Below are 20045 nucleotides of genomic sequence, written 5' to 3'. Positions count from 1 at the left end.
AGAAGAAGAATTAGGGGTGTATATAGTTGCCAGAAAACTTGTTTGAATTTTAATGTAGTTATTAGGTATATAGTCTCTGGAATGAGGAAAATGACAATCCTTTTTAACTTAGTGCTAGCCATTCCTGGAGTTTTGTGTTCAGGTAGAACATTTTGCTTTAAGAGGAGCAAAGACAAATGGAAAGGCATTTTATGGTGTCTATGTCCTAATCCCTAGAACCTTTGAATATGTTACCTCACATGGGAAAAGAGCTTTTGCTAATGTGGTTATGATTAAGGACCTTAAGATGGGAAGATTATTATCCTGGAATACTCTGATGTGTCCAACCTAACATATAAATCCTTAAAATTCTTGGTTGAGGGCAGGGTCAGAGGAAGATGTGATTTTGGAAGAATGATCGAGATGGAACATTGCTCTCTTTGAACATAGAGGAAGAGGGCCACAAGTCAAGGAATGTGGACAGCCTGTAGAAGCTGGAAAAGGCAAAGAAACAGATTTTTGCCTAGAGCCTCCAAAAAGGAACATAGCCTGTCGGCATCTTAATATTTAGCCTTAGGGAAACCCATGTAGACTTCTAAACTACAGAAATGTAAGATGATAACTTTCTTCTATTTTATATCACCGGGTTCATGGTAATTTGTTCTAGCAGCAATGGGAAACTAACATATACTTAGAAGAGTACATTTAGAGTGTTGAAATCTCTGAAAGCTGGTTACAGGAGCTAACATTGCAAAAACTTGGATTATTTCATTTGGAGAACAGATGATTCACTGGGGTGAATCTTCCCTTCTCTATATTTGAGAGGTTTCCTTATAAAAGAGGGATTAAACTTTCTGTAAATGAACTGCAGAGTTGGAATATTAGAAGGAGAATAGATTTCAGCTATAAGGAATTATCCGAATAAGAGTAAGCTATCTTCAGGGATCGTGACTTTTTTAACACCAGGATATTTAACCCAAGGCTGGACAATTATGTGGCAGAAATATAGAAGGAAAATATGCACTACCTAGATTAGAGATCTTGTTGAGCCTTTTGAACTTCAAGATTCTATCCAGTTTTAAGAAAAATATTTATTATAGTCATTATATATTCATGATTGATCCCTCTAAACTTCTACTCTGTGGTGCTACACTAAAACTACCATAGAAAATATGTTCCAGAGCTATACTGTTAGGCTAATGTTTGGTATTTATGGAAAAAGAGCATTACATGAAATTATTTTAAAAGTTGAAATCTTTAGTGTGTTGGCAAATTCTTTTAGGTTTGTCTTTAGTAGTTGAAGCCAGTAGAGGGTAGCATTGTACTATCAGATTGGCTCATTGGTACAACCTGGTGGGCAGTGTGTGGAAACAGTGCTCACTATATTATTGACTTTAAATCAATATATTACTTCCTAAATGTTACTTGAATGTATGAACCAACCATTTCTCAGTATGAAAGTTGATACTGTTGGAGTTTTATTTGTCAAGACAAAACTTTTTTCCCTTTCATTTGTTATACTTCATAATATCTCCGTGTTTTGCACTAAGTATTGCAAATTATACACAGCCATGGAAAGGAAATTAAAAATAGCAGCAGTACCATTTCTTTGGGGGCATTTTGTGTTTAATTTAAGAAATTATCTTTTCTTAAATTCTGACAAATGGATATTCAAAAGACTTTGGATTTTTACTTGAATCTGTGGGTTCTTAACCATTTGGGGATCGATGATCTCATTACAAGTATGAAGAAAGCAATAAATCCCCTGTCCTAAAAATGCACTGTGCCTGTTTGAAGATATTATGTACCCCAGAAAAAGCCATATTTTAATTCTAATTCTATCTTGTGGCGGTAGCTCTTTCTTTTAATTCTGATTCAACACTGTAGGTTAGAATCTTTTCATTAGATTTGCTCAAGGGAGATGTGACATACCCTGTTGTGGGTATTAACTTTTGATTAGATGGAAATGTGACTCCACCAATTCCAGATGGGTCTTGATTAGATTATTAGAGTTTTTAAAAGGGGAAACATTTAGAGAAATGATAGAAATGACAGAAATGAGAGAAATGGCAAAAGCCTCAGAGCTTACAGAAACTTCACAGCAGAGCTAACACAGATGAGGACATGTGGAGAACAAAGACACGGATGTTTGGAGATGCTTGGAGCCCAGCAGACTTCGCCATGAGGTATTGTGCAAACCAGAACGTGGAGAGGCAGATGCAAGCCACATGACTACCCAGCTGACAAGGTGTTCCTAACCCATGGGCCCTCCTTAAATAAAGGTAACCGCTTGTTGGTGCCTTAATTTGGACATTTTCATTTCCTTATAACTGTGAACTTGTAACTTATTAAGCTCCCCATTTATAATAGCCGTTCCAGTTTTAGTATATCGCATTCTGGCAGCTAGCAAACTAACACATGCACATACACAAAATTTTGCATGTTCTTGTAGGAAGTGTCTTGAACTCCCAACCGTTAATCCTTGGTTCTTTATTAATTAAATACTCCAGTTTTATTTCCTCTCTGCTATTGATTGATGTGCTTACTTTTTTCCTAAAGGCCAGGGTTCTCTTCAGTGATGTTTAAAGTCCATAGAACAGATTTTGACACAGATTTTGATTTGACTTCAAAGTGAGATTACTGCACTTTTAAGTTTATATTGTGTGTGCTGATTTCAGCTTGCTGTCTTTAGCCATTGATCTGATCCTCTTATTCAGCATGCATTTTTTCTGCTTTTTGTCCGCTACTCATGGCTTCTCAGTTTTTATTTTGTATGGCCCCCTGCCTGAATCAGTGTTTGTTCTGTCTCATTGACCATTTAAGACCAATGCAAGTCTACTTCATTAGACAAGGGTTTTCTGAGCTTACTAAGGAATTTTAGAATCTGTAGCCCTATTTAATATTTAAGTTGGGTTAGTTACTTAGAACTTGTTTCTAATCCCTATATGGGCTACTTATCTATGCAAAGCATATTTTTTAAAACTTTTTTATTGTATAATATAACATATATACAAAGCAAAGAAATAAAAAAGCAATAGTGTTTTAAGCACTCTTCAACAAGTAGTTACAGGACAGATCCCAGAGTTTGTCACAGACTATATGGTTGTCATTTTTACCAAGGGCAAAGATGACACATTTTATGGCATTGACAATCAATATTAGAGTATTAGTCTTATAGTTTTAAAATTTTCGTCTTTCTTTTTCTCAGCCCAGGAATGTGAAGACTTTTTCTACTTTTAATCTGTGTTTACACTTTAGTCTAAAAAATGATTTGAGTGATTATAGTGACATTTACAATATGGGAAGATAAAAGTAAAATAAGTAGAAAATTGAAGATAAAGGGAAAAACAAATGTTAGGAAAATAGATGAATTTGGGTAAAGTTACATAGAATACATAAACAAGATTGGTTGGTAGGAGGGCACGGATTAGTCTTTACTTATAATGGTGGTATTCTTTGTCTGCAGTAGTTTGTAGGACTATTGTAATTTTAGATGTTAAATATATCCCTTTCTCTAAAGTTACTTTCTTATTTAGTTGTTTATACTTGGTAGTGCAAAGCATATTTTTACAAGGATGCTGAATGAGATACTGTAAAACATGCAGAATTATAGAAAACATAAATTGCCCCTTAAGGTTCTTTTAGTAGACTCTATATGGGGGTGGGGAGGGGTGGGGTGGGGAGAATAGTAATTTTCCTGTGTTTTATATACACATTCTGAAACTTTTAAAACCCTTCACAGGTCATGAGTATGTCCCTGCAACAACTCAAACCTAGCTTTCTTAAAAAAAAAAAAAAAATTAAAGTGCTCGACCCTGTGACTGCAATACTGGTGTATGAAAGTATACATACATCATATTATTAAAGTCATGGAATAGTAGAAGTGTAGGAGACTTTTGTGTCATCTGAAACAGGACTTACAGCATGAGACTCATTGAAAAATGACAATATGTATATGGTTGCTTGATGATATGTATATGGTTGTGATTTGTCAGCAACCCTGGCCATACTATCACCTTAGGTGTAAACCCATTCATGCATGTTGAAAATCTCTGATTTAGAGTCCAGGAGTTCCTAACCTTCGTATCAAAGGTTACCATTGCTGAAAATGTAATAGATTCCTGGTATCTGTAGATTGGAAAGAAGATGTGCTTCAGTAATATTTTTTAGCCTCATAGATTGGAACCACTCCACTAATCATCTCACCCATGCCTGTTTGAAGAAGAAAAAAAATCAAAGCTTATAGAAGTTATGTGACTTGCCCAGTGTGTCACATTTACTGGGATTTGGGGATGCCTGTGGTTTATGTTCTTATTTATTTATTTTTAACTTTTAACCATTCTTCTCTCCATTTTGTATACTTTTGTGTGTTTGTTTTATTTTCTTGACTACCTTGGCTCTATGGGCATTGCTTTTTCTTGACTACTGACTTTAAGCTGTATACTCACAAACATTGCTAAGGAACAGGGAGTATCCTGAATGATGAATCCAGACAGAGCTGCTGCATCAGGGGTAACATGGGACTAGGCATGGGAACAGGTTCAGGATTCTGTTACTTGAAACACACCTGGGACATGTATTACAAGGGAGGAAAGATGATTAGGCAAAGTCTAAAAAGAACCCAAGACCCGGTTGGGATAGGCAGTCAGCAGAAGTCCAAGTGTCAGAGAGTCAAAGCAGGAGTTATTAGGGGTACAGGCATAGGGAGCCCAACATATGAAACAAGAGCCCAATCCCTGAGGCCACTGTGGCATGCAGCAAGGAGGAACCAATCATATTCCTGGAGGTGCGATGCCATGGTCAAGCAGAGCTAGAAGTAAGACATTCTAAACAATGCCACAGTAACATTATTTATACGTGATTCAAAAATGTCATTAGCAATTTAATCAGACATGTGCTTAAATACTTAAAGGTTTATGTGCTTACTTCCTAGCTTTGCCTTTTTCTTAGCTACAGCACAGCTAGGTAGAAGTGAAAGAGAGAGCACAGATGAAAAGAGGTTACAGTGGCTGATTCAGTTTGCTAAAGCTACTGAAAGGCAATATACCAGAAATGGAATGGCTTTTATAAAGGGGATTTATTAAGTTACATGTTTACAGTTCTAAGGCCACAAAAATGTCCAAACTAAGGCACCCAGAAAAAGATATCATGACTCTGAAGAAAGGCTGCTGTCTGTCACAAGGCATGTGGCTAGCATCTGCTGGTTTTTGTTCCCAGTTCCATTGCTTCCAGCTTCTGATTCTGGTGGCGTCATCTTTTTTTTTTTTTTAAGGGTTCTGAATCTCTGATTTATTAGACAGCACAGAAAGAACGGGTTTAGACTGTGTTACAAAATAGCTCAAACTGCTCACTAACAGTAACTGTGCTCACTTGGAGAGGTAGGAGTAGGGACACACAGTTCTTCGGAGTACTACAAAAGAACACAAAGGCTCCAAATCCAAAGTAAAACAAGCATTAACTAGAACACTGACCAGTTTTTCATAAGACAAGAAACAGAGAAAACCACATCCTGAAGAACGTGTCCACAATGACTGCGACACATTCCGTAGTGGTAAACATGTAGGAAGTAAACAAAGCTTTCCACAGAGAAACCACTTTCATGAGGTGGTTAGGTAGACTTGGGTTTTGTTTCTGCATCTGCCCCTTGGTGAATGAAGATACCATCTTCAGGATGTTCAGTATCACCCATTTCCTACATACATGATGATGGTATTGCAAATGTAGTCCCATCATTGCTGAAGACAAGTGAGGCAATGCTAGTGGGATACTGATGGAACTGGCACAGCTGCTTTTTGTTAAAGGGATCCCAAATATTTACAAACCCATCAGAACCACTTGTGGCAAATATATTATGAATATTGTGAAAGGAAATGGTGTTGACTGGTTAAATCTGCTCAGTATTATTTTCCTTTAGTCTGTGACATTTGAAAGCATACTTCTTCTTCTATACCTCAGGGCTTGGGTCCAAGTATTCAGCTGCCACCTGGCCTTCAGTAGAGCTCAACACATAACCCTGCTTTTTAGGAAGGCCCATATGCAGTGGGTCTGGTATTTCAGGCTGGACTTTTGACACTGCTGCACATAGCCCATGTTCTGTAAGTCCCAGACCAACACTGCGGGCCCGCTGTCCCCACGATTAGCTGGTCTCCTGATACAGAAAGAGTATGCACCTTTTAGGCTGAGAGAAGGTTTCAGTATTACAAGGAGTTCTGCAATCTCACAGTTTAGCTGTTTGATCCCATCTTCCAGTAGCTATCACATTCACTTCCGGACTGTATTCAACACTTCTGATAGGGGCGTCATGGGTTCCAACTCAATTTTCTTGATCAGTTGTTCAAATCATGCATTTTCAGTTCATCTAATCTCCCACTCCAGAAATGTGTTGGATTGTAGAATGTGCAGTCCAGGACAACACTGGTGTGCTGATACTTGAGCCATGTGGAGTTGGCTGGCACATCATACAGGCACATGGATGCGTCTGAGGAGGAGATCAGTAGGAACTGGGAGGTATTGGGGCTGAACTTCACCAAGGAGATGCCATCCTCGGGTGGCTGGTTCAGCTTGAATTCGTTAGAGCTGGTCATCTTGAGCTGCCCTCAGAAGCAGCGTCTAAACGTGTCTCCTCCACTCCTGGCAGTCTTTTCCTACAGCTTCTTTAAGCATCTGTGTGTCTCACTTAGCTGCTCCAGGGCAAAACTCTGGGTTTCATCTCTTAGCTTAGCATCTCCCAGGGCCCAAGATTTTTTCTCTTCAAGCATCTGTGTCCTGGTTTCATACTGGCTTCTCTAAGCCTCTTGTTGGCACTGCAGAGGTCTCCAAGTGTCTGCAGCTGTGTCAGCTCTGAATTGTCTCTCTATGAGTTTCTTTTAAGGACTTCAGTAAACGAATCAAGACCCACGTAAATGTTTGGAGTCACATCTCCACCTAATCAACAGGTCGCACCCATGATTGGGTGTGTCACATCTCCATGAAAGCAGTCTAATCCAAATATTGAATCAGGATTAAGAGAACATGGCTTTTCTGGGGTACATAACATTATTGAACCAGCATCGTGGCTAATGCTCTAGTGTGGGTATTTGAGAAGTTGTGGTATGTGCTAATAACCTAAAGTAGCCTTAAACTTTTGAAGTTTATTGATTTAATTTGTATGGTCCCATTCTTGTGAGTTATCAAAACTGGAATTTTTAAATTTACAGCCAGAGATGATAATTTAGTTTACAGTCAGCAATGATAGCCAAATTAATAGGAAAACAATATGAAGCAAACCCTTCTTTAAAACTAATTCCTCAGCAAATGCAGTATATTAGCACATTGCTTTAGTCCCTACCTATAATGTAGTTACCAACTTCCTTATAAGTTGGTCCTTATTAATTAATTTTCAGGACTACATGACCCTAATAGATTAAGTTTCAAAAAAGGGAACATCAGACAGTGCGACGGTGGCTCAGTGGCAGAATTCTCACCTGCCATGCCGGAGACCCAGGTTAGATTCCCGGTACCTGCACATGTGGGCAAAAAAAAAAAAAAGAGAATATCTAATTTAGACTCTGCCCATTTCTGATTTGAGCTTCTTTTGTCATATAGAGAAGCCATCTTAATTATTCTTCTCTTCCATCACCACTGTGTGTTTTAGACTTAGTAATTATGATCACACCATTACCATATGTACTTATGTTTGAGAAACAGCAAGATAAAATCCCTTTCTTAAGAAAACAAGGAGTAGTGGTCCTTGTTTATTGAGTATATGCATGGTGGAGTGTGCTGCATGCCTTCTCTCATTTAATCATCTTAACCCCTTGAGTGGTAGAATAATTTTACAGATGATATTGAGACGGTAGGTCTCATTGCCGTAAATAGCAGAGATGGGATTTGAACTATTGTCTATCCATCTCCAAAGTTAATGCTTTTAATTATACTATACCATACTGCCTACTTTGTGATTTAGTTAGATTTCAAAAGTGGGTAATTGTTCTTCTGCGTTTAAGGAGGGAAATTGCCTAGGTTTTAACCTTCGCTGGTATTCTTTTTCTCCAAATGTGCAATATTTTCAGAGTTAGAGAAAAGATCACGGTAAAGAATGTAGAACCAGAGTTTGGGTAATATTTTAACAAGAGTGATAACGTAACAAGAATTATAATGAACTGGTAAGAACTACCAGTTTATTTTTGATCCTATAAAACCACAACTTTGGAAATAACATTAAAATTACGATTTCAAACATTTTCTCAACACAGTTGTGTTCAAGTTTTATTATCAGATTGCTGAAATACGTGCAAAGAGATTTTGAATCAAATATTTTATTAAAACAGTTATCTTAAAATAGAGGAATTTCCCTTCATTTTTGTACGGAGCTACATTTTTTTTAAACATAACAACATGCAAACATGAACATTCTTAGCATATGATCATTCCGTTCTTGATATATAATCAATAACTCGCAATATCATCACATAGTTGTATATTCATCTTCATGATCATTTCTTAGAACATTTGCATCAATTCAGAAAAAGAAAAAAATTCATACATACCATACCACCCCTTACCCCTCCCTTTCATTGATCACTAGCATTTCAGTCTACTAAATTTATTTTAACATTTGTTCCCCCTATTATTTATTTTTAATCCATATGTTTTACTCATTTGTCCATAAGGTAGATAAAAGGAGCATCAGATGCAAGGTTTTCACAATCACACTGTGAAAGCTATATCATTATACAGTCAACTTCAACAAACATGGCTACTGTAACACAGCTCTGCATTTTCAAGCACTTCCCTCCAGCCTCTCCATTATACCTTAACTAAAAAGGTGATATCTTTATAATGCATAAGAATAACCTCCAGGATAACCTCTCAACTCTTTTTGAAATCTTTCAGCCATCGACCCTTTATTTTGTCTCATTTCTCTCTTCCCTCTTTTTATTGAGAAGGTTTCCTCAATCCATTGATACTGAGTCCCAGCTTATTCTAGGATTTCTGTTCCATGTTGCCAGGAAGGATTACACCCCTGGGAGTCATGTGAGTTTGCTTGTTGTGTTGGCTGAGAGAGAGAGGCCACATCTGAGCAGCAAAAGAAGTTCTCTGGGGGTGACTCTTAGGCCTAATTGTAAATAGGCTTAGCCTGTCCTTTGCGGGAATAACTTTTATATGAACAAACCCCAAGATTGAGGGCTCAGCCTATTGCTTTGGTTGTCCCCACTGCTTGTGAGAATATCAGGAATTCTCCACATGGGAAGGTTGAATTTTCCCCCTTTTTTGCCGTTCCCCCAAGGGGACTTTGCAAATACTTTTTTATTCACTGTTCAAATCACTCTGGGATTTATCAAGACACCACTCTGGACAAACCTACAAGATCCCAAGCCCTATTCAAGGTTCCATGTACTTATAGTGTTCAATTAAACTGTCCACATAAGTTATATTAGGAAATGCACTAGTCAAAATATAACTTTCGTACCAAATAAACATTTTTTGCTTTAGTCTCACACATAAGTTAAAGTTTTAAAATATGAATTACCATCTATTTTCAACACCCTGCAGTAATGACATTCCTTTGTTCTTCCTCATGCAAAAACATTTTTAAATTTGTACGTTTAGTCACTATCATTGTACATTCCAGGCATTCCTAGACTATACCATCTCAGTCTTTATCACCTATCTTTCCTTCTGATTTCATTTGTGCCCCTAGTCCTCCTCCCTCTTTCGTTCTCACGTTCAACTTTATTCAGTGTACTTACATTATTGTAGTATAATCCAGGTAGTATTGTGTATCCATTTCTGAATTTTTACAATCAGTCCTGTTGCACAGTCTGTATCCCTTCAGCTCCAATTACCCAGTATCTACCCTGTTTATATCTCCTGATGATCTCTGTTCTTAACTGAAATTCTCCAAGTTCATTCACTAATGTTAGTTGATATCAGTGAGACCATATAGTATTTGTTCTTTTGTTTCTGGCCAACCTCACTCAGCACAGTGTCCTTAAGGTCCATCCGTGTTGTTTCATAACCTTATTCTGTCTTATAGCTGCATAATATTCCATCATATGTATATACCACAGCTTGTTTAGCCACTCATCTTTTGATGGACATTTGGGCTGTTTCTGTCTCTTGGCAATTGTAAATAATGCTGCTATAAGCATTGGTGTCCAAATGTCCATTTTTGTCCTTGCCCTCTTGTCCTCTGAGTAGATTCTTAGCAATGACACTGCTGGATCATATGGCAATTCTATACTTAGCTTCCTGAGGAACCATCAAACTGCCTTCCACAGTGGTTGTACCATTTGACATTCCCACCAACAGTGGATAAGTGTGCCTCTTTCTCCACATCCTCTCCAGCAGTTGTAATTTTCTGTTTTGTTGATAATGGCCATTCTGTATGTGGAGATGTCTCATTGTGGTTTTGCACACAATGATTTGATTTGCATTTCCCTAATAGTCAGGGAAGTTGAGCATCTTTTCATGTGCCTTTTAGCCATTTGTATTTCTTCTTCTGAGAAGTATCTGTTCATGTCTTTTATCCATTTTGTAATTGGGTTGTTTGTCTTTTTGTTATTGAATTGAACAATCTCTTTATATATTCTGGTTACTAGACCTTTAGCTGATATGTTGTTTCCAAATATTGTCTTCCATTATGTAGGCTGCCTATTTTTTTTTCCAAAATGCAAACATAGATTTATTAAATGTGCTCAATCCCCCAATGAAGATCTTTCATTACAAAACAGTTTTCCACACCACTGCAAATTAAGAGATTGGAATAGTATTCTGATAACAAAAGATATGAGACATACTTGACCAAGTAAAAACATACAAGACTTCTATAGTCAACTTATTTAGACCTCTACGGAGGAAGCCTACTGTAATTCCTTTAAATAAAGCCAGGCAGTGACATCTAGTGCACTGTATCACTGCACCGTGGGAATCAAAACCTCCATCATGGATTCAGGAGGGATGAGGGGAAGGGCAGATGATGAGAACTGGAAAGGGCCTGCCTTCAACTTTTGACATAGGAAGAGGAGGAATGAATTAAGAGGCAAGCTGTGTCTTTGTTCACCTGAGCTTCCTCTGTAATCTGTGTTCATTCTTGGGAGTTGCAGATGAAGGGGGGTATTCTTGAGGAGCAACCTGAAGAATTTTGATTTACTTTCCCAACTTTTATTTATATTTTGTGCTTTAAAAAGCCTGGAGATTTATGGGGTTTTTTTGCTCAAATTCCGGAGTACAGTAATATCTTTATTGAGGGAGGGCTTAGGGCAAGTAAATCCTCCCATAGTATTTCTGAGAGAGACAGGAAGGGAGGGGTAAGAATTATACCTTAGTTTTATTTTAGGAATAAATAAAATTTATTTTTCCTAGGAAATCTAGGAAATTCTTTTTCCTAGATTTTTAACTAAGGTCTGCAGCAACATGAAAAGCACATTATAAAAGGGAAGAATAATCAGAGCAGAGTACTATATCTATGTGCAACACAATCAAAACAGAATTCAAGTCATAATTCTCACCACTCCCATAGTTATCTCACTCATAAAACTCATTCATTTCTGTGAAACTTCAAAAGTGATAATAAATCAATGATTAGACCAAGGTTACAATATGTTGTGGCCATGAGATAAGATAGGGCTATGTTTAGTCCATACATTTTTCATTTACAGTTGCCAGGGGAAATAAAGACCTTTTAATTATATTATATTGTTGAGGTTTGTTTTGAAATTTTTACATATTTCAAAAAAGTACACAGCTGTGCCTATCCAAGCAGATAGGGTGGGCATTTTTCTTTATTCGGCACTTGTATTGCTGGGAATACTTGCATATTGTAAGCATTGTTCTGCTTTTCTAGAGATTTCTTTAGCTTTAGCTCCTCTCATTTTTTCCATAATTCTTCACATTCCAATTCCTTCTTTTTCTCTCTTTGTCTTTCAGCTTTGTATGAGCTAGTAAGGTCATCAAATAGCTTGACCTAGGGATTTCAGCACATTGTATACCAGAACCTCAATAGCTGGATTCCAATGTTATTTGGAGATTTTGTACAAACTGCCAAACATAATTGGCAGAATTTTTTCACTATTCTCCTCAATCAAACTAAGATTGTATTGCAGAAGTACAATACCCTTTCTGCAACCTGAAAATGAGAACTGGACATACACTTGGATATCTGTTTAAAAAGTGGCTCTTCAATTTTTTTGAACTGTATTGGTTCAATGACATCTAAATTTTCTTTAGTTTCTCCTAAAAACATCACCTCCTTCTGACTCCAAGTTTTTGGCCAGAGGATTTTCAGTAATCCTCTGATCACTGATTCAGTTAGTGTCATATCTTTCTCCAGGAACTATTCAACATAGTAAGCTAGCTGAGCATGAAACAAAGCTAATCCTTTCACAGTATGCATAGGAATAAGAACCTTCATTATAAACTGTTTATGTTCTGCTTTCAGTGGTAATGCAAAGCCATTGATAATATTTCCTAACATTTCAAGTTCAGCAATACCATTGAAATGTTTTGTCTCATATATAAACCTGAGGAAAATGTTAATCTGTTTTCTGATGAATGCTTTTAATCCAAGAAATTTCCCAAAAATTCGATGTAAAACCTTCTTCAGAAAGTTACGATCTCAGGGATCTTCAACTATGAAAAAGCTCTAGGAGCTGTTGTACAAATTTCTGATCAGTATATCGTTTTGCAATGCTAGGCTGAACATGTCAAGAAGAATTCATACAATTGTGAGGTCAAGAGACCTCAAGTGTGGGTTCATCCTCCTCTGGATCTGTGTAGGCTGTCTTTTTACTTTCTTGACAGAGTTCTTTCATGCACAAAAGTGTTTAATATTGAGGAGTTCCCATGTATCTATTTATTTATTTATTCAGAGCTCGTGCCTTGGGTGTAAGATCTAGGAAATCACCTCCTATTGCAAGTTTTATGAGATATTTCCCTGCATTTTCTCCTAGAAGTTTAATGGTCTTAGAGCTAATGTTTAGGTTTTTTATCCATTTTGAGTTAATTTTTGTATAGAGTGTGAGTTATGGATCCCCTTCCATTCTTTTGCATGTGGATATCCAGTTCTCCAAGCATCATTTATTGAAGACACTGTTCTCTCCCAGATGAGTTGGCTTGACTGCCTTATCAAAGATCGGTTGTCCACAGATGAGAGGTTCTATATCTGAACACTCTATTTGATTCCATTGGTCAGTATATCTATCTTTATGCCAATACCATGCTGTTTTGACCCTTAAAGTCAGTCAGGTAGCGTCAGATCTCCACTTCATTTTTCTTTCTCAGATATTTTTAGCTATTCAGGGCACCCTGCCCTTCCAGATAAATTTGGTTATTGGTTTTTCTATTTCTGCAAAGTAAATTTTTGGAATTTTAATTGGTATTGCATTGAATCTATAAGTCAATTTAGGTAGAATTGACATCTTAACTAATTTAGTCTTCCAATCCATGGACACGGTTCGCCCTCCCATTTATTTAGGTCTTCTGTGATTTCTTTTAGCAATTTTCTTGTAGTTTTCTTTGTATAGGTCCTTTTTTTCCACACAAAATATCCAAACAACTTTATTTAACATTTAACATTACACACTTTTTAAACTTTTTTTTCTTAACAAAATATGATATGTAGTGAAGGTTTTTCTATGGATGCATTACTCTTTTTTTTTATTATTGTATAGTATAACATATATACAAAGCAAGAAATAAAAAAGCAATAGTTTTCAAAGCATTCTTCAACAAATTGGTTACAGGTTACCTCCCAGAGTTTGTCATAGGCTACCATACGATCCTCTCATATTTTTCCTTCTAGCTGCTCTAGAATATAGGAGGCTAGAGGGCTTAAATACTTTTTTTATCACACAGTCAACTTTGTTTTTGTGAACAATAACATGTACAAAAAAGCTATAAATTTCAAAGCACAGCACCACAATTAGTTGTAGAACATATTTCAGAATTTGACATGGGTTGCAATTTCACAATTTTAGATTTTTACATTTAGCTGCTCTGAAATACTGGAGAATAAAAGATATCAATTTAATGATTCAGCATTCATGTTCATTTGTTAAGGCCTATCTTCTATGTATAATTCCACCATTACCTTTGGTCTTTCCATACCTCTCATTGGGGTTGTTTGGGCTATGGTAATTCTAAATTTTTTATAATGGAAGGGTCTGTCACTAATATGAAGTAGGGAGATGGAACTATCTGATGTACTGGAGAGGCTGGGCTAGGTTTCAGGACTTATCTGAAGCAGGGACCCACCTGGAGGTTGTAGGTTTCTGGAAAGTTACTCTAGTGCCTGGAACCTTTATGGAATCTTATATATTGCTCTAGATGTTCTTTAGGATTGGCTAGAATGGCCCTTGTTGGAGGTTGGCAGGTTATGATAGGTAGTAAGGTCTACCTGAAGCTTACATAAGAGCAGTGTCCAGAGTAGCCTCTCGATTTTATTTGAACTTTCTCTGTCACTAATACTTTATTAATTACCCTTCTTTTCCCCCGTTTGGTCAGGATGGAATTGTTGATCCCATGGTGCCAGGTCTGGATTCATCCCTGGGAGTCATCTCCTACGTTGCCAGGGAGACTTTCACCCCTGGATGTCATATCCCTTGTAGAGGGAAGGGCAATGATTTCACTTGCAGCACTGGGCTTAGAGAGACTGAGGCCACATCTGAGCAACAATGGAGGTCCTCTAGAAGTAACTCTGTGGCATGCCTCTAGGTAGTCTAAGCTTCTGTGCTACCTACATCAGCTTCACAAGAATAAGCCTCCTGATTGAGGGCATGATCTATTGATTTGGGTATCCATAAAATTTGATGCAGTATCAGTGGATTCCCTGATGGTAAGGTTTAATAGTTCCATAGTCTTTCTCCCCTCCCTCAAGGGACTTGGCCAATATTTTTGATTATCTGGTTGATATACTCTAGGATGTTTCCAGGCATTACAATAATCTATACAGAATTAAAGGACATTTTTCTTATTTGGGGCTCCCTGTGTTTCAGTTGTTCAAACGAGTTTCTACAGATAGGTTGAATTAGAGTATGCACTATAGAAAATTTCAGTTCCAGACAAAATAAAACTTTCTACCTTTGGTCTCAAAGAGTATGTGTGGTTCTAAAATATAGACACTGTCTTTCTTACCCCTATGTTCTGAATTACTTTAACCCCAATGTGTTTGGCTTCGTTCTTATCTCTAAATATCAGTTTATATATATAAAACAACTTCTCAAAATCCAGAAATAATAATCACAACTCCGGACTTAATGTGTCTGCTCTAAAAGCTTACAGTCTAGGCCCCTGTTTTCTTATAAACATTTTCTAAAGGTAACCATACCATTCTTGTTTTGTTTCTGGCTTATTTTGTCTCACCAAATGTCCTATGTGTGCATACACAACGTTGCATGCCTCATGGCATTGTCCATTTTTGTAGCAGCACAGCCTTCGTTCATAGATATACACCATTGTTCACCAATCTACTACTCCATCAGTGTATCCTTCAGCCACCTGCATTCACTGGGCATCATGTAGAGGGCCCAAAGTCCACAGTCCATCAGCATTCTCAATTTTAGATAATTTCATGGTTCAGAAAAGAGACAGAAAACAAATAAACACACACCCTCACCAAATAGAAAATCTAAACCTCCTCTTAACTCTTGTCCCTCCCCCATTGTTTATCTGTGCTGTTGCTGTGGTAGTGCTCGTGGTTTCCTTTTTAACATAGCTCATAGCATGCAGTAGTAGTTTTCCCCCTGTACCTTGAACTTAAACACTCTTTATACAAGAATCATATCTTTGAAGTAATTCTTAGAAGAACTCATTCATATTTCTAGTGTGAGTCAGTAGGTATATACTAAGTGGTGCTATTGCTGGGTCATAGGGCAACTCAATATTTAGTTTCCTAAGGAACTGACAGTCTTCCATAGTTCTGCACCGTTATGCATTCTGACCAGCAGTGCATAAGTGTCCCAGATTCTCCACATCCTCTCCAACATTTAAAGTTTCCTGTTTGTTTAATAGCAGCTATTCTTATATGTGTAAGGTGGTATCTCATTGTAGTCTTGATCTGCATTTCCCTTATAGCCAATGAAAATGAGCATCTCTTCATGTGCTTTTGAGCCATATGTATTTGCTCTTAGCCCATTTTATAATTAGATTGTTTGTTCTTTTGTTGTTGAGTTGTATGATTTCTTCGCATTACAGGAAATCAAACCTTTGATATGTGATTTCCAAAGATTATCTCCCATTGAGTTGGCTGCCTCTTCACCTTTTTGACAAAGTCTTTTGAAGTATAGAAGCACTTGATTTTGAGGTGTTCCCATTTATCTAGTTTTGTTTTGTTGTTTCTACTTTGGGTGTAAAGTTTAGGAAACTACCTCCTATTACTAGGTCTTGAAGATAGATGTTTACCTACATTTTCTTCTAGAAGCTTTATGGTGCTAGTTGTTATATTTAGGTGTATGATCCATTTTGAGTTAATTTTTGTATAGTGTGTAAGATAGGGGTCCTCTTTCATTGTCTTGGCTATTGATATCCAGTTCTTCCATGCCCAACCATTGAAGAGACTGTTTTGTCCCCGTTCAGAGGATTTGGGGGCCTTGTCAAAAATCAGTTGACCATAGATATGGTGGTCTATTTCTGCACTCTTGATTCGATTCCATTGAACAAGGATTCTGTCTTTGTGCCAGTCATGCTGTTTTGACTACTGTGGCTTTATAATAGGTTTTAAAGTTGGGGAGTGTTAATCCTCCCATGTCGTTCTTTTTTAGGATGCTTTTAGCTATTCAGGGTCTCTTTCCCTCCCGATGAATTTGGTAATTAGCTTTTCTATATCTTCAAAATAGGTTGTTGGAATTTTGATTGGTACTGTGTTGAATCTGCAGATCAATTTGGGGAGAATTGACATCTTAACTATATTTAGCCTTCCTATCCATGAGCAGGGAATGTCTTTCCAGCTATTTAGATCTCCTCTGATTTCTTTTATCAATGTTATGTATTTTTCTGTGTACAAGTCCTTTATGTCCTTAGTCAAGTTCATTCCTAAGTATTTGATTCTTTTAGTTGTTACTTTGAATGGAGTTTTTTCCTGAATTGACTCCTCAGTTAGGCCATTGCTTGTGTATATAAATGTTACTGATTTTTGCACATTTATTTTATATCGCTCCACTTTGCTGAATTTGTTTATTAGCTCAAGTAACTTTGCTATAGATTTCTCAGGATCTTCCAAGTATGGTGTCATATCATCTGCAAATAATGAGAGTTTTACTTCTTTTTCAGTTTAGATGCCTTTTATTTCTTTGTCCTGCCTGATTGCTCTAGCTAGAAGTTCTAACACAATGTTTAATAATAGTGGTGACAATGGGCATCCTTGTCTTGTACCTGAGGTTATGGGGAAAGCTTTCAGTCTCTCTCCATTGAGTATGATGCTGGCTATTGGTTTTTCATATATTCCCTTTATCATATTAAGGTAGTTGCCTTTGATTCCTATCTTTTGGAGTGTTTTTGTCAGAAAAGGATGCTGAATTTTGTCTAATGCTTTTTCATCGTCAGTCAAGATGATCATGTGATTTTTCCCTTTTGATTTGTTAGTGTCCTGTGCTAAATTAATTGATTTTCTTGTGTTGAACCAACCTTGCATTTCTGGTATAAACCCCTCTTGGTCATGGTGTATAATTCTTTTAATATGTTGCTGGATTCGATTTGCTAATATTTTTTTTTTGCATCTGTGTTCAGTAGGGAGATTGGTCTCTAGTTTTCCTTTCTTATACCATCTTTACTTGGTTTTGGTATTAAAATTATGTTAGCTTCATGAAATCAGCTAGGTAGAGTTCCTTTGTCCTCAATTTTTTGGAAGAATTTGAGTAGCATTGGTATTCTTTCTGGAATGTTTGATGAAATTCCCCTGTGAAGCCATCTGGCCCTGGGCTTTTCTTAATAGGAAGATTTTTATACTGTTCCTGGCTATTTACTACCTGCTTTGGAGGGCGAACTAAATCCCCCACCTCCCTAAGCCACCATCTTGGCCCCAGCACATGTGTAGGAAGATTTTTGATGACTGATTGAATCTCTTTTCTTGTGATTGGTTTGTTGAGATCTTTTATTTCTTCCTGAGTCAGTGTAGTTTGTCTGTGTGTCTCTAGGAATACGTCCATTTCATCTAAGTTGTCTTGTTTGTTGGTGTATAGTCATTCAGAGTATCCTCTTATGCTTTCTTTTATTTCTTCAGGGTCTGTGGTAATTCACCTCTTCTCATTTCTGATTTTTTTTTTTTTTTTGGCATTCTCTCTCTTTTTTCTTTGTCTTTCTTGGTCATGGTTCATCAATTTTATTGATTTTCCCAAAGAACCAACTTTTGGTTTTATTGATTCTGTCTTTTGTTCTCCCATTCATTTATTTGTGCTTTAATCTTTGTTATTTCTCTTCTCCTATTTGCTTTGGGGTTAGTTTGCTGTTCTTTCTCAAACCAGGTGTGCTGTTAAGTCCTCAATTTTTGCTCTTTTTTAATATAGGCATTTAAGGCAATAAATTTCCCTCTCAGCACAGCCTTTGTTGCATCGCATAAGTTCTGATAAGTTGTGTTCTCATTTTCATTTATCTCCAGATAGTTACTGATTTCTCTAGCCATTTCTTCTTTGACCCATTGGTTGTTTAAGAGTGTGTTATTTAATCTCCATATATTTGTGAATGTTCTCATCCTTTGGTAATTATTGAGATCCATCTTCATCCCATTGTGATCAGAGAAAGTTCTCTGAATAATTTCAATATTTTTAAATGTATAAAGACCTGTTTGTGTCCCAGCAAATGATATATCCTGGAGAATGTTCCATGAGTACTAGAGAAGAATGTATAACCTTGTACTTTGGGGTGCAATGACCTATATAGGTCTGTTAAGTCTAATTCATTTACCAAGTTGTTTAACTTCTCTGTTTCCTTGTTGATGTTTTGCCTGGTTATTCTGTCTATAGAGGAGAGTGGTGTTTTGAAGTCCCCTACTATTATTGTAGAAGCATCTATCGCTCCCTTCAGTTTTACCAGTATCTGTGTCATGTACTTTGGAGCTCCTTGATTGGGAGCATAAATAGTTATTACTGTTATATCTGCTTAGTGAATTGACTCTTTAATTAATATATAGTGTCCTTCTGTGCCTCTTATGATGTCTTTACCTTTAAAGTCTATTTTGTCCGATGTTTGTATAGCTGTTCCTGCTTTCTTTGGTAACAACTTGCATGGAAAATCTTTTTCCATCCTTTCACTTTCAGTCTATTTATATCCTTTTGTCTAAGATGAGTCTCTTGTAAACAGCATGAAAGTGGATTATATTTCTTAATCCATTCTGCGAATCTGTATCTTTTAATTTTAAGTTTAGTCCATTAACATTCAAATTTATTACTGAAAAGGCATTGCTTAAATCCGCCATCTTATCTGTTTTATTTTATTTGTCAGAAGTATATATTCTTTTCCCACTTTCTCTTTCTATCTTTAAGTTATCCTTAGTGGTGCTCTTCAATTCTGTACCCTCCTCCAGACCTCCCTCTCCTGTCTTTTTTTTTCAACTGTCAGAACTCCCTTTAGTATTTCTTGTAGAACTTGTGTCTTGTTGACATATTCTCTCAGGCTTTGTTGTCTGTGAAATTTAATCCCTCTCAGTTTTGAAGGACAGTTTGGCTGGGTACAGAATTCTTGGCTGGAAATCTTTTTCTTTCAGGATCTTAAATATACCATACCACACTGCCTTCTCACCTCCATGGCTACTCTTCCTACCCCTTTACTCCTCTCTTCTCCTTCTATATTTGTGTGGTTTGCTTCGTCTATCATTTCCCTGAGATCCAATCCAAATTTTTCCATTCTTTTTGCCATTTGCTGTTTTGAGTGTTCAAAATTAGTTATCCTGTCATCTAGATTGCTTTTCTTTCTTTTCTCTCTTCAAGATCTGCTGTTGTGTGCCTCTAGTATGTTTTTTATTTGGTCAACAGAGTCTTTAATCTCTATGATATCTTCCATTTTTGTATTTGTTCTTTCAAAGTCCTCTTTATGGTCTTCTACTGTCTTCTTGATCCCCTTTATGTCATTAGCTATCCACTTATTTTATTAAGTAG

General features: G+C 36.9%; 1 protein-coding gene and 2 pseudogenes across 5 annotated transcripts in view; 1 reads left to right on the top strand and 2 right to left on the bottom strand.

Annotated features, from left to right (window-relative positions):
• PUS10 (pseudouridine synthase 10) overlaps nucleotides 1–20045 on the top strand; it is a 147436-nt gene that overhangs the window by 38858 nt on the left and 88533 nt on the right. The gene's annotated exons all lie outside the window — the stretch shown is intronic.
• Nucleotides 5588–6563, bottom strand: LOC143660860 (mitotic checkpoint protein BUB3 pseudogene; annotated as a pseudogene).
• On the bottom strand, nucleotides 11745–19695 carry LOC143661671 (serine/threonine-protein phosphatase 2A 56 kDa regulatory subunit alpha isoform pseudogene; annotated as a pseudogene).

Source organism: Tamandua tetradactyla, chromosome 17 (genome assembly GCF_023851605.1).
Source record: "Tamandua tetradactyla isolate mTamTet1 chromosome 17, mTamTet1.pri, whole genome shotgun sequence".
Classification (NCBI taxonomy): Eukaryota; Metazoa; Chordata; class Mammalia; order Pilosa; family Myrmecophagidae; genus Tamandua; species Tamandua tetradactyla.
Note: the sequence above shows the minus strand (reverse complement) of the source record. Positions and strands in the feature narration are given on the sequence as shown.